Source organism: Lactuca saligna, chromosome 5 (genome assembly GCF_052625555.1).
Source record: "Lactuca saligna cultivar CGN05327 chromosome 5, ASM5262555v1, whole genome shotgun sequence".
Classification (NCBI taxonomy): Eukaryota; Viridiplantae; Streptophyta; class Magnoliopsida; order Asterales; family Asteraceae; genus Lactuca; species Lactuca saligna.
The window spans coordinates 294,165,552-294,180,032 of NC_136421.1; positions in this window are offsets into that span (position 1 = coordinate 294,165,552).

The window sequence follows — 14,481 nt, forward strand, 5'->3', positions numbered from 1 at the left end:
ATTACCTACAAACATATAAGATTGTAAATTGACTTTATGAACTAATAATAAATAAAGAAGAGTTTAGTAAAAATAGTTTATAAGAGCTTTACCAGCAACTTCAACAGGTTTAGAATCAGATCCATGAAATAAATTACTTTTTAGGTTCATAACACTTTCATCTAAATCAAAGAAATCAATAAGTTCAGTGCGTTTTGAAGTATTTAATCTTCGTGTGAGCATCAATTCTCCTTCTAATTCTTGAATTTTTGAGACATAATTTTTCAATAAACTAACATCCAGAAAGGTTTTGATATGGTTAATAACTTTTAAAGATTTCATGAAATAGAAAATCTTGGATGTATGTAAAACTCATTACACCTTATTCAAGTCACAACTGTTCTCATTCCAAGGTTTACCATAATGAGCAGATTCAAGTTTTAATAACAGCTTGTCCTTTTCAAACTGTAAGAAAAAAGTCATGTGTTAAAACTAGTTGAAAATAGCAGCATACTTTACCCTTTTTTACCAATATAGGAATTATTCTAGTAGAACCTACAATTATACAAGATTATATGAATGAGAGTTCCCATAATCAAAAAATTGAGTTAATAATTTAAATAAAAAGCATACCCCATGAATCATGATCATTTTCTTTCATTAAAGATTGGTGAGTCTAGTAAAACGGGCACCTTTAATCGTTCCTAGATCTTACTAGCTTGTAAATACCTTTAGGATCTCTTCTTTCACACACTTCAAGAGGCACGTTCATGAACACCCGTGTATTTACACATCGATAAATTTAGCTTCTTCTTTTTTGTATAAACATAGAATAATTTTATATAAAAAACAGAAAGAAGCATTGCCTCTATAAAATTTGCATTTGTCAACATTGCACGAAATGCACCACGACCCTTTCTATAAGGAGATATCAGACTGGCTATACAGATTAAACCAACTTTGCTACTCTTATTAAATAGGTTTATAAATCAACAACTTCAATAAATAATTGTTACCTAAACCTTTTTGTATTAAACTAACACTTTATTGTAGTTTAAGCAAAAATCCAATCCATGTTGCCACAAGCAAATGTCTAATCATATAAATTGTTTGGGTATATAACCTTTTGTTCATTATTTTAATCGACTAAATTAAGACTTCAATTCAAATTGAAAGGAGATAGACTTTTACCCTTTCAGGAAGTGTCGCATTACTACCTTCTTCTTCACTACCCAAATTATATTCATAGCAATACCATCCAAAATTACCTCAAAGTTAATCAAATTTCATCAATTAATAGCTAGTTCTATCATCTAACACATAACAGTGACCTAAAATTTTGAATTTCATCCACAAAGTTCAAAATTACCTTAAAGTTAATCAAATTTGTATGAAAAAGAGCTTGGATTGGATGATCGCCTAGTTTTCCAACAACCAATACATCAAATAGCATTGGTGATACATCGAACAACATTGGTAGGAAATGACAAGGAAGGGAGACAAACAGAGAGGTAAACCAACAAGGATGTTCTTTGGCGTTTCTCAAAGTAAACTACAAAGAGGGGCGATGTAGATAAGAGAGGCGATGCAGTTGGACGGTGGTGGAGGTGATTTCCAGGGTAGAGGAGGGAATTCGGTCGACACATTGTGTAACGCCCCGTTCCTGGTACGTATTTATTTTGATCAAATGTTCTTTTAGGAAGAGATACTCGGCGAGTTGTAGCCCTAACTCGTCGAGTAGATGTCAAGTTGGATACGGGCTTTAAGTGCTCTACTCGGCGAGTCCACGCATGGACTCGGCGAGTAGGCCAATCAGGAGGAGACCCTAATTCTTAGGGTTTGCAACCTATTTAAACATCCTTATAGCCCCCATCTCAGCCTCCATCACCCTCCGAGTATTCCTTATCAAACCCTACCTATTTTCTTAGTGAGTGTGTGTGTGTGTGTGTTTATTGCTTGTGAAGGCATCCTTGGAGTAAGAAGGAGAAGGAGAAAGTTGGAGAGTTCAAGGAAGAGGAAGTAGATCTAGAATACACACTCTATTGATCATCTTTTCGGGTATTAAATTCCATACCTTTCTTATTGATCGTATAGATCTATGTTGTTCCTAATTTGTGGTTTCTAAGCCTAAAAACCCCAAATCCCTTATGATTAGGCCTTGTGGCCAAGTTATACCTCAGATCTGGACACTCATGGCATGCTAGAAGTATAAAGTATTGGTGGTGGTTGTGATTAAAGTCCCTATTGAGCCTAGAACCTCATTAAGAGCTTATTTTGGTCATATGAAGCCTTTATAGCCATGCATGCACGTAAAGTTAGCAACTTTACGTGAAAAACATGCCCTAGAAGTCTAGATCCATGATTTGTAGCAGCTGCATGGCTCAGATCGGACCTGTATGGAAAAAGGGCTGAATGAACTCGGCGAGTCCACAGGACGACTCGGCGAGTTAGATGAAGTTAGCCTTCGACTCGACGAGTTGGAAGAACAACTCTGTGAGTCCGATGAAGTTTGCCTTAGAACTCGAAGAGTTGTATGAGCAACTCGACGAGTCAGATGGTTTCCTGAGTAAAGTGGTGTTTGAGTAGGAAGGCTTCATTCCTTCGTAGTTACACGTAAAGTTAGCAACTTTACGTGTTCAGATGGTTCCAAGATTTCAGATCTACGAGTTAGGAATCATAGAGCGAATTCGAATGTAGTTGTATGGAATCTGCTCGACAGAACTCGACGAGTAGTTCCTCAGACTCGACGAGTAGTTCCTCAGACTCAGCGAGTCCAGTCAACTGGAGGTTGACTTTGACCAAGAGGTTGACTTTGACCAGGGGTAAAATAGTCATTTTACCCTCGGTACAGTTATCGGTAATTGACTGAGTGTATTTATGGAAATTGTAGCCGGGGAGATACCGGAGCAGCAGCAGTCGGTTTCCAGAGCAGTTCATTTAGCAGCCAGTGTACAAGGTGAGTTTCCTTCCAGTAGGAACGGGTCTAAGGCCACAATGCCGGCCCGTTTAATTAGTAGTAGTTTCTGGACCTCGGTCTGATGCAGTAGTTAGAATGTTTGATGCCTTCGTGGCTCAGATAGTGTTTATGTGTTATGTGTTCCGGGCTACGACCCGATGGAGTATGCAGTTTATGTGTTCATGCTAGTTGATATGTTTGTGATATGCTATGCTATGCTATGCTCAGTTAGTTTCCGGACTTCGTTCCGATGCAATTAGTTCCGGACTTCGGTCCGATGCAGGGGACAAGGTCCCAGTCAGTTCCGGACTTTGTTCCGATGCAGTTAGTTCCGGACTTCGGTCCGATGCAGGGGACAAGGTCCCAGTTAGTTCCGGACTTCGGTCTGATGCAGTTTTCGGACTTCAGTCCGATGCAGTGGGCAAGGCCCAATATGTGTTTATATATTATTGTATGGTATGTTGTAGCTTGGGGGAGCTCACTAAGCTTTGTGCTTACAGTTTCAGTTTTGGTTTCAGTTACTTCTGCAAGTAAGGGGAAGAGCTCGGGTTGATGGCATCGCACACACCACATCTTCAGTTTATCCTGGGAATTGTTTTAGCTTTTCATAGATATGATTTGATACAGTCTTGATATGTTTTCTCGTAATACTTTGCTATGGTTTTGAGATATTGACGTACGAGTTTTATTTTATGATATTGACATGATGTTTTCAGTAATTATTAAACAAAAAATTTTGGGTCGTATTTTGGGATGTTACAAGTTGGTATCAGAGCCTTGGTTTGAGGGATTTGGGCACACTTCCGGCTGTGTCTGAACTCAAACTAAGGAAATGGTAAAATGTTTTTCGAGAGAAAAGAGTTTTAGAAAGGTAAAAAGAATTTTAGAAAGATAAAAACTTTGAAAAGGGAAAAGGGTGTGGTGCATGCAATCAGCCGAGCTCAAGTAACTACTCCCAAATTACCCATACAACAGTATGTATCAGTTAATGTTGAGTTACAGTTTCAGTATCAGTAGAACAACATGCTAGTATAGAACTAAGGATCTAGGAGGATGCCTTATATGTCTGCTTTATGTGTTTCAACCTTATAAGAATTGCATGCTAACATGGAGTAGTCAGCAGTAGGATAACATGTTTAGGTTATGCCTGATAATATGAACTTAGCATTGTATGCTAGTACAGTTCCCCATTATGATGATAGAATTGCTTGAGTAGTCTCCTATGTCTGAATGCTGCTTGCTTTGTGCTTTGTGGGACTCTAAGTGATGGGAGTTAGCCATTAGGTGAATACGTCACGTCACATGTGAACAGGGTTGAATAATCTCAGAGTGCTAGACTTAGCCCTATTGTGTAGCTCTTGTCTGAGTCTAACTGTTGTGGGGATGAGTCTTTTACTTGAAGGATTATCTGAGCCTCGCCGCATGTGATGGTATTCAGGTGATGGCTAACTGGCATCACAAGGAGGCTTTCAGCAGCTGAGGACCGGATCGGGTATAGCCAGAGGATTCCCTAGGGCACGCCTAGGATGGGAGTAACAGAGATCATTAGTAGTAATAGTGACTTGGTGGAGTCGAGGTAGTTCTTGAGGAAGGTACGGATAGATGTGGAAGGTAGTAGGGGCCCATACTACTGGAAGCAGAGGATCCGTACTCGAAGCGAGGAAAAACCGAGATGAGACCAGGAAACTTGTTATAGTAGTGATCCCTAGAGATATATCAGTGTTCTTGACGTTTATTATGTTGTGTTTCAGAATGGTGGTGTTACGCCCTAGACCAGCAGTCGACAGTTCAGGTGCCGGAGGGGGATCAGGATCAGGCGCGGAGGTTGGGCAGTTGGATGAGTAGACTAGGGAGTTTCTCTCTTTAGAGATTACTTGCACCATACTTGAGCAAACTCCTGTGATCTTCGGTTCGATCAAGGAGGGTATCTTGGAGATGATGGAAGAGAGGTTGAGCACCTTCCGTGTTGAGGTGGCGGCCATGATGGGGTCGCGCACACTTACTTTTAGGGAGTTCCGAGCATGCAGGGCTCCGGATTATCATGGGGAACGGGACCCCATAGCGAGCACTAGATGGTTGGTAGATGTGGCCAACGCCTTCCGCACTAGCAGATGTCCCGAGGGGGACAAGGTCAGATTGGCATCCTGTCTTCTGAAGGACAGGGCACGGGATTGGTGGGAAGAGATTGGTCATGCCATCGGGATGACGCAACCTTGGATGCCATGACCTCAGCAGACTTTACTACCAGATTCAGAGCCGAGTTCGCACCGGTTATTGCGGTACAGCAGTTAGCACGCGAGTTTCAGGATCTTACTCAGACTACAGAGACAGTGGTGGAGATTACCGCCAAGTTTAGGGAGAGGGCTCTTCTTGTTCCTCAGTACGCGACTGATGAGGAAATGAAGAAGGCTTGTTATTATGAGATGCTGCGGAGTAATATCCGCCAGTTTGTGAGCCGGTCCAGCTATAAAACGTTGGATGACATGATTGTTAGGGCAAGAGAGAGAGAGAGAGAGAGAGAGAGAGAGAGAGAGATTGACCTTGAGATGGAGAGAAAGAGGAAGCCGGAGGCCGCTCCAGGTACAAGGAGTGCGGGAAAAAAGCCCAAGGGTACAGATCACAGAGCTAGGAGTCAGCAGAGTCACACTAGGTGTGGAAAGTGTGGGAGATTGCACGATGGGGCATGTAAGACAGGGAGTGTCAGCTGCTACGACTGCGGTCGGACTGGGCATATGAGCAGAGATTGTATAGCCACTACTGCCGTCGTTGTAGCATCAAATCTGATTTGCTTCCATTCCAATCAGAGGGGACATAAAAAGTCTCAGTGTCCGAGTTTAGCTGCTGCATGAAAGGTGTCAGCACCTGCTCCTGCTACTTTGAGGATTACAGATGGCCGTCAGGGCCGAGCTGAGATGCCGGTGACAAAGAGTAAGGCATTTCAGCTGACAGCAGAGGAGGCACGAGAGACTCTTGATGTAACGCCTGTGTTTCTGGGCTTGCCATTTTTAGCAATGTAATAGTCTAGGTTAACCTTTGTAAACCAATTTGAAATAATAAGAACGTGTTATTTGAATATTATGTGTTTCGTGCTTAATTGCTTAATTATGTGATATGATTAATTAAGAATAAAATGAGTGTCAAAATTTAAGTGTAAAATAAACATGATATCTTTGGATAATGTTGTAGTAGTTGAAACGAGGTTTCCGAATATATATATATATATATATATATATATATATATATATATATATATATATATATATATATATATATATATATATATATATATAGAACACCCAAATCTGACTTCGTATGAGGAAGTTATAATTTTCTGAAGTTTCGACGTGGCAGTATGCAGCCCGAATACTCGGTTTGAGATCGAGCAGTTTTTAGCCGAAGCAATCTAAACGAGAATTGAAGATCTCGTTGTTAGTAGCGAAACGATGAAAAGTTAGGCGAGAACGGACGTCGGACGAAGAAGTTATGAATTTATAATGAAGTTTTTCTGTCCCGACCTCTTAAAAATAAATAATAAAAATAAAGTCAAAATTTACCGACAGAGTCTGAACAAAAGTTGTAGAGCGTAGTCTCACCTACGCATGGATATAAAGAACGTCGAAAACGGAGTTCGTATGAGAGAGATATGAATTTTCGAAGTTTATTAAATATTTAATATTTAATTTTAATTTAAAATTTCGATATTATCCGGAGGGGAGTCACCGAACTCGCCCGAAGTACGCCCAGCGTACCACTCGAGTACTCGAAGTCGTAAGCGATGACGAATAAGGGTCGATGACGCAAGGGATGACGGCAACCGGAGGATTACGCCCCGCGTAACCCTCGTACGCCCAGCGTACGCGCAAGGATCAGCCCTATAAAAGGGCATACGAAGGCAACTCTTTTCTTTTTACAATTTCTTCCATCTCTCTCTAGTTTTGCCTCGATTTGCATGCCGTTTGTACCCCGAAGCCCCGGTAATATTCCCGAGCCCCGAATTAAGATCCAAAGCCCCGAGGATCCTGAAGAGCGTTATTCCCGAGCCGAAGCTCTACCCGCGAGTAGCCGGTTTTTGTGAAGATCTTCCAGATCTACGGAGAAACACCTCTTCTGCAAGCCGTAGTGCTGCCCGATCATCTTCTGATCATGTGAGTGTGTAGTTATTTTCATTCCAACGCAATATTATGAAGTATTTTATATAAAATACGTGTTATGTGTATATATTTGGTTGTTATACGTGTGAGTGTATATTCACTCTCTTCTATCTTATAGATCTGATGTATTCTCTATGAAATACGTGTTATGTGTGTATGCCTCATCTGTTATGTGGAATATGTATTGATTAAAGCATGTTATACAGGTTTTTAAACAATGTATAAAAAAATGTATATTTTTATCTACTAATATGTTGGGTAGAACATGGGTAGATAATTGGTGTGTAATAAACAGATGAGAGGCCTCGGTGTTATTGGTGTTATTCTAGTCATTCAGTAGAGTATGGATGACGACCACGAACTATTCTAGACTGTCTTGTGGAACACTAGCAGGCTCATTACCTGTAGGTGTTGTGAACGACGTGTTCACTGGTGTACTCTATCCCCCACATGGTTGCCTTTAGGACACTTATTGTTGAGGAAGCCCCTATGCAGTAATGTCCGTCCCGATGAAAATCCTGAATTAGGTTCCTTATAATAGATGTTATTTTTAGGGACGTAAAGTAAGGATAACAGGAATGGGTAATCGGGTTTATTGTTGATTGTTGAATTAAATATAATTATTTATTGTGGGTTGAAATCCCTACATGCTCACCAGGTTCCCAAACCTGACCCACTCAGTTTATTTGTATTACAGGAAGTGGCGCAAGAGCTTAAGATGGGCGAATCATCAAGTTGTTTTGTTTACAAGTATGTATATGTATATTTTTGTTGAATGACTTGTAATGCTATCGTTTATGCTTTATGATCTGCATTGGAAAATGACATCCCGACTTTTGATTGTGAAATGGAATCATATTTCTTTATGAAATGTTTTGGTAAATATCTTTTTTATCATGTTTTATTTTTGGGAACAAATTCCGCATCTCTTTTAAAATTAAAAGGATTTACTCTAAAAATGTTTAAAAAAAGCATAAATGAAACCGGTCTTTTCTGGCCGAGATTTTGGGGATGTCACAGTTGGTATCAGAGCATTAGTTTAAGCGAACTAGGAATTTGTAGGATTTATAAACTTAAACTTAGAATGCTAAGTGGAGATTGCGAGGTGTGTGTCTGTTAAATTTTAGACACAAGTACTAGTTTATTTTAGGAAAGTTGCCTAAAATTCTTTTATGTGCTAAATGTTATATGTTGCCATATATGATATTATTTGTTCGAATCTACGGTTTGTTGCCAACCGGATCTGAAGGTTTATGTGTTTAGGGTTCTAAGCGTATGTCTACGATATTAGAACTAGCATGTAATCGTTTAGGAGTGATAAGGATGATTTGAATATCTATCGTGAATGAAGATCTAAATTTCACCTTATTCGGTGTATAGATCAAAAATGGTGAGAACAAGAAGCGGAATTGGAAATGCTGATGAAAACAGGAATCAACCGCCTGTAATTCAACAAGTACCTGTTGTAGCTGTTGCACTTGAGCCGATAAGAATGGTTGGTGTACAAATGATGATTCAAACGATGTTGGATCGTCAGATGGAAGAAACAAGACGCCTGCTTAGGCAGAATCGTGAAGAACCGTCAATTCATGTAGAAGAGCCCGAGGAGACTGGAGGGCAGTCTGAAGGAGAAAACTTTAGTGGGATCATTGGTCAAGACAACCCACCAATGGTTAGACGCAATAACCAGTATGGAGGAAATGATGGGTGTGGGTGTAAGTACAAGGATTTCATGGCATCCAAACCACCATGTCTATCTGGAATCCCGATGCCGGTGCAACTTATGGACTGGATCTCCGAAATGGAGACTATGTTTGAAAGTTGCGAATGCAGCAATAGGCAGAAGACCGCTCTTGCGATCCCTCTGCTAAAATCTGGTGTATTGAGTTGGTGGAAGCTATTGGCCGACTCTATGCCCAAGGGAGAAGCAAGTAAAATGTCTTGGGAAGACTTTGTGGAACAATTAAAACTACAATACTGCTCCGAGCAGGACCTTCTGGAAATCAGTAACGAGTTTCAGAATTTGAAGAAAGGGAAATTGAGCGTTACTGAATACGCTGCAAGTTTCACAGAAAAGATGAATTTTATCCCATATTTGGTACCTACAGAACTCTCTAAGGTCAACAAGTTTGCCCTTGGACTACCAGCGGACTATGGTCCAATGGTTACGCAAGCAACCACATTGAAAGCTGCCATCTGGGCTGTTAGAAATGTTGAGACCCAGATCAGGAAAAAAGGTCTGGAAAGGTCAGAGGTTGGTGAAAAAAGGAAAATCGATGGATTTTTAGGGTCCAGCAAGAAAAGTAAATTCTCGAAGTCTAGTTCGAGAGGAAGTGGAGGAAAGGTAGAGGCGAAATGGTGCGACAAGTGCAAGAAAAAGCATCATGGGAAGTGTGGCGGGGAAACCACGTGCTTCAAATGTGGAAAGCCAGGGCATTATGCCAACGACTGCACCCTCACCAAGAATGTTTGTTATGGTTGCGGTGAGGAGGGGCACATCTCAATGGATTGTCCGAAAAAGAAGGAAGCAACAAGACCCAACATTCTGCCAAAGCCAAAGGCGAGAGCATTCCAGATGACACTGGAAGCTGCTAAAGATGAAGCTGATGTCGCTTCAGGTACCTTTCTCGTTAACAATTTGCCTGCCCAAATTTTATTTGATTCTGGAGCCAACTACTCCTTTATATCGCATGAATTTGGTAGAAAACTAGCTTTGCCTGTTGTTAGACTAGATAATGCTTTATTAGTCGAAGTTGCTAGTGGCAAGTTTGTACCTGTTAGCTATCGTATGAAAAACATATTAATTGATCTAAATGGGAATAAGTTCCACGAGGAATTATTTCCTATAGAGCTTAATGGTTTCGACATCGTTTTGGGAATGGATTGGCTTAGCGCCAATGATGCCGAAATTTTATGCAAGTAGAAAATAGTGAAAGTGAACCCGCCTGGGAAAGAGTCATTTATGGTGTATGGAGATAAACGCAGAGTAAATTCTGGAATCATTTCTCTAATGAAAGCCAAAAAATGTTTGACCAAGGGGTGTACATCATACTTGGCATTCGTGATCGATGCTAAGAAGGAAAAGAAGGTGATGCAAAATATTCCCGTTGTATGTGATTATCCGGAAGTATTTCCCCAAGATCTTCCTGGATTACCGCCTGATCGACAAGTGGAATTCCGTATTAACTTGTTACCCGGAACAACACCGAATCCAAAAGCACCTTATCGATTAGCACCGACGGAGATGAAGGAGCTGATGATGCAACTTCAGGCGTTATTGGACAAAGGTTTCATTAGACCTAGTTCATCAACCTTGGGAGCGCCAGTGTTATTCGTAAAGAAGAAAGATGGAAGCATGAGGATGTGCATTGATTACCGAGAGCTGAATAAGGAAACAATAAAGAATAGATATCTGTTGCCGAGGATTGATGACCTATTCGATCAACTACAAGGTTCAAGTTATTTTTCAAAGATCGACCTAAGGTCAGCATATCATCAGCTGAAAGTACGGGAGCAGGATATCGAGAAGACTGCATTCAGAACGCGATATGGACATTATGAGTTCTTGGTTATGTCATTTGGACTGACCAATGCTCCAGCAGCATTCATGGATTTAATGAACAGGATTTGTAATCCGTTCCTTGATAAATCTATGATAGTGTTCATAGATGACATTCTGATTTATTCAAAAAGCCAAGAGGAGCATGGCAGACACTTACGAGAAGTTTTGGAAGTCTTGAAGAAGGAGAAGTTGTATGCGAAATTCTCCAAATGTGATTTTTGGATTCGTGAAGTCCAATTCTTGGGTCACGTGGTCAACCAAGAAGGGATAATGGTTGATCCAGCGAAGATCGAAGCTGTGATGAAGTGGGAACAACCGAAAAGTCCCACGGAGATCCGAAGCTTTTTAGGATTAGCCGGATATTACCGAAGGTTTATCCAAGGTTTTTCTTCGATCGCTAATCCATTAACAGCTTTGACCCACAAGGGAGCTACTTATGCTTGGAATGATATGTTGGATTAATGTCTAAGTCCATAACTATATTTGGTATGTACTTGACCCGACCCGGCATGGTCCATTTGGGTTGCACTTCACCGACACAATTTATATGGATAATCTTTTGAGAATAGTATGTTTACGATTACATATTAATATATTATAAGTTCTAATATATTATTATGGAATCATATTATTTAATTAGTATTGATCAAGAATTAATTTATAATTAATTAAGTGATCAAAAGGAACTAATTAAATATGGACTCTTATATATATGGAATGGGCCAAGTTCATTTAGGTTGGGCTAAGCTTTCATGGATAGTCCATGGAGTGTTTAACCCATGGATCCTAGGAAATGAAAGGTCATGGGTATTAGGGTTTAACCCTAATCCTCCACACTATATAAAGATGTCCTTGGTTGGTGAAATTGGCACTAGTGTGGGTACACTATGAAGGGCTAGCCAATTTCACTAGAGAGAACCAAGTATCCATATTCTCTAAAGTCTTCCAAGGTGTTTTGGTGATTTGTGATTCCACTTGAGGCTTCCACACTATTGGGGCTAAGCTCTTAAAGCTTGAAGACATCAAGCTACATCAAAAGGTATGTCATCTAACTAGTACTTTGTAGTACAAGTGCTTCATAATATGCTAGTTAGGATTAAAGCCTTGGAAAGTTCTTATTTGCATGTATTATAGAGAAAACATAGATCCAAGGTATTTAGGATTGCATGTACACTTAGGAGTGTTAGAATGCTCATAACCCAACAGTGGTATCAGAGCCATGGGTTGTTTTTTTGTTATATTGATGCAAATATTTTATTTTCAAAGTTGAAAAAAAAATTGACGTTTGTCAAATTTTAAGATAATTACTTGTTTTTGTGAAAAACTAATTATTTGTAAAATTTGAATCATTTGCTATATGAGTTAAATTAGGTCAAATTTAGTAAAAGATAAAATGATATGATTATTTTATTAGTTTTAAAAGTTTGATCTAAAGAGTTTTTTGAAACCTCCATAAGTTATGGATATCAAAAGATTTAAAAAAAAAATTGATTCAAAGTTTTTTTATGGAGTTACACAAATTGTTGTTAATGCTTTAAAGAATTCCATAACTTGTTCATAAGTTATGGAACATGAAAAGTTTCATCATTAAACAAACATTAAACTCCATAAGTTATGGAATCCAAATGTTTTTTTTTTGAATTATTTTGATCTTATGAGTTGATTTAGAGTAATAGAAAATTATGTTTTCAATCCATTTTAATCTAAGAGTTGATGCTAAAATGTGTTTTTGTAACTTGTCCTCAAGTTATATGAAAAGTCACATTTAAGATTCATAAAACTCATAAAAGTTGGCAAAGGTTACAAAATGAAGAGTCCAGTTCTAATTAATTGGTGTTATGACTCCATAATTTGTCCTCAAGTTATGGAGGACCAAGAGTCTCTTCATTAAATAATAAATAAAAAAGTGTAACATTAATTAATTTCATAAGTTATAAAATAAAGAAAAGTTAATTCTTTTATTAGTTTAAAGTCTTCCATAACATGTCCTCAAGTTATGGAACTTGAAGAGTTTTTGGAATAAAACTACTTTAAACACATAAGTTATGGAATTAATTAGTTTTGAATAGTTTCAAAACTTGCCCTCAAGTTTTGGAATTTGTAAAGTTTTCTCTTATGAATACTTTAATTCCAAGTTAGCCCTTAGAATTTTAAAAGTTAAAATTCAACCCGTATACTTTATAATATTATAAGTTAATAATATATATATGTATAAGAGTAAAGTCAGTCTTACCGCTAGTACGCCTCATTCACGAAGCCGGTCTATAAGGTGGGTATAAGGTTGTTGCCTATAAAATGGCAACTTAATGGGTGTCCACTCTCACCCACCGCTTGCTTGACCGGTGGAGGGTCGTTAGCCGAACGGGTTTGACAGGACTATAATTCTCCCTTCATTAAAAGTATTAATGATAAATACTAAGTAACTAAACTCTTATTAATACCCAATCTTAGTTACTTAGAAAAATGTGAATAAGGTGCTAATCCATGAAATTACACTTTGCACTTTGTTTAAGTCGGTTAGTCGAGCGTGTGTGGTTAACCGGCACACTAACTCGTATTTAACAAGGTAGGTAAAGGGTAACTTAATGTTTATCATAGTATCGATGGAGCGTGTGTGGTTAACCGGCACATCGATTGAGGGGTAAACACTTAAGGGTACCAAGTAATTTGCATGGTTACTTCACACCTTGTTTTGTGATCCTCGGCATCCCAGTCACAAAACCTGAAGGGCACACTCGAGATTGAAACATGCCATTGGACAGTTCAATGAATCTCAAAGATCTAGGAGTTTCAAAAACCAATTAAAACCTAATAATACATTTTGTTTATCTTGGTGGAAATTGGTGAATCGTCATTCACATACCTTCAAATATTTTATATATTGGATTACGGCATACCTCTTCTAAGTTATAAAATAGTTTGTTGGGTCCTAGCCTTAATATTTCATATTGGGTGTCATATTATGGACTTTAAAATCAACTATCTTGAATATCTCCCAAAAGATGTCTCGTTTAGACATTTATGATCTTCCCAAATCTCTTGAAACAAGTTTTCCTAAATGAAGATGATGTCCCATTGAAATCATACTTCTTTCACCTCCTCCAATTATTCTCCCTAACCCACAAGTTCTTAAAAAGTTTAAGGTCACTCGAACCCTATTGGCAAGTGAAGGTCTAGGTGTGGTCACATCTTGGAGATGTAGTCACATATTGACAAGCCGGGAGAGAAGGGTGTCAAAGTCTTGAGGAAGTTGGTGGTTCAACTACTTTCTAAGTCACATAGTGAGTTCTTTTAGAACACCTATGAAACAGACTATGACAAGACCCTTAATGATCTTATCTATTTGCTAAGATCAACTTCCTGAAACTTTATGGACATTGACAATGGTGACACTGGAAATACAGAAAAATCATTCTCTTCCCAAGGAAAGGGATTGACCATAGTCAACTAGGTTGAACAAATGGTAAAGAGAAAAGCTAAGTTTGTGATAGTCCCGTGTACATTATCAAAGGGTTCATATGTTTATATTGCCAAAGGAAGGGTCATTAGTTGCGAAGCTGCCAAATTTACCTAAGGATGTTAAAGTCAATAACTTTGACTCTACTTTAGGTAAAGTCCACTATCTAACTCTGCTAAGTTTCTATTCTGAGATTCTTATTACATGATGTGACTGGGTCACATGTTGATGTTTTAAGAATAAAAGAAAAGTGAAGGAACTTAAAGTAAGAATATGCTGAATCTGATCGCATAGATGGGTTTCTATAGCGTAGTTTGAAGATCGGATTCTTGAGCTACTTCTTAGGAGTTATGAGATGTTGCTTAGGAATAGATAA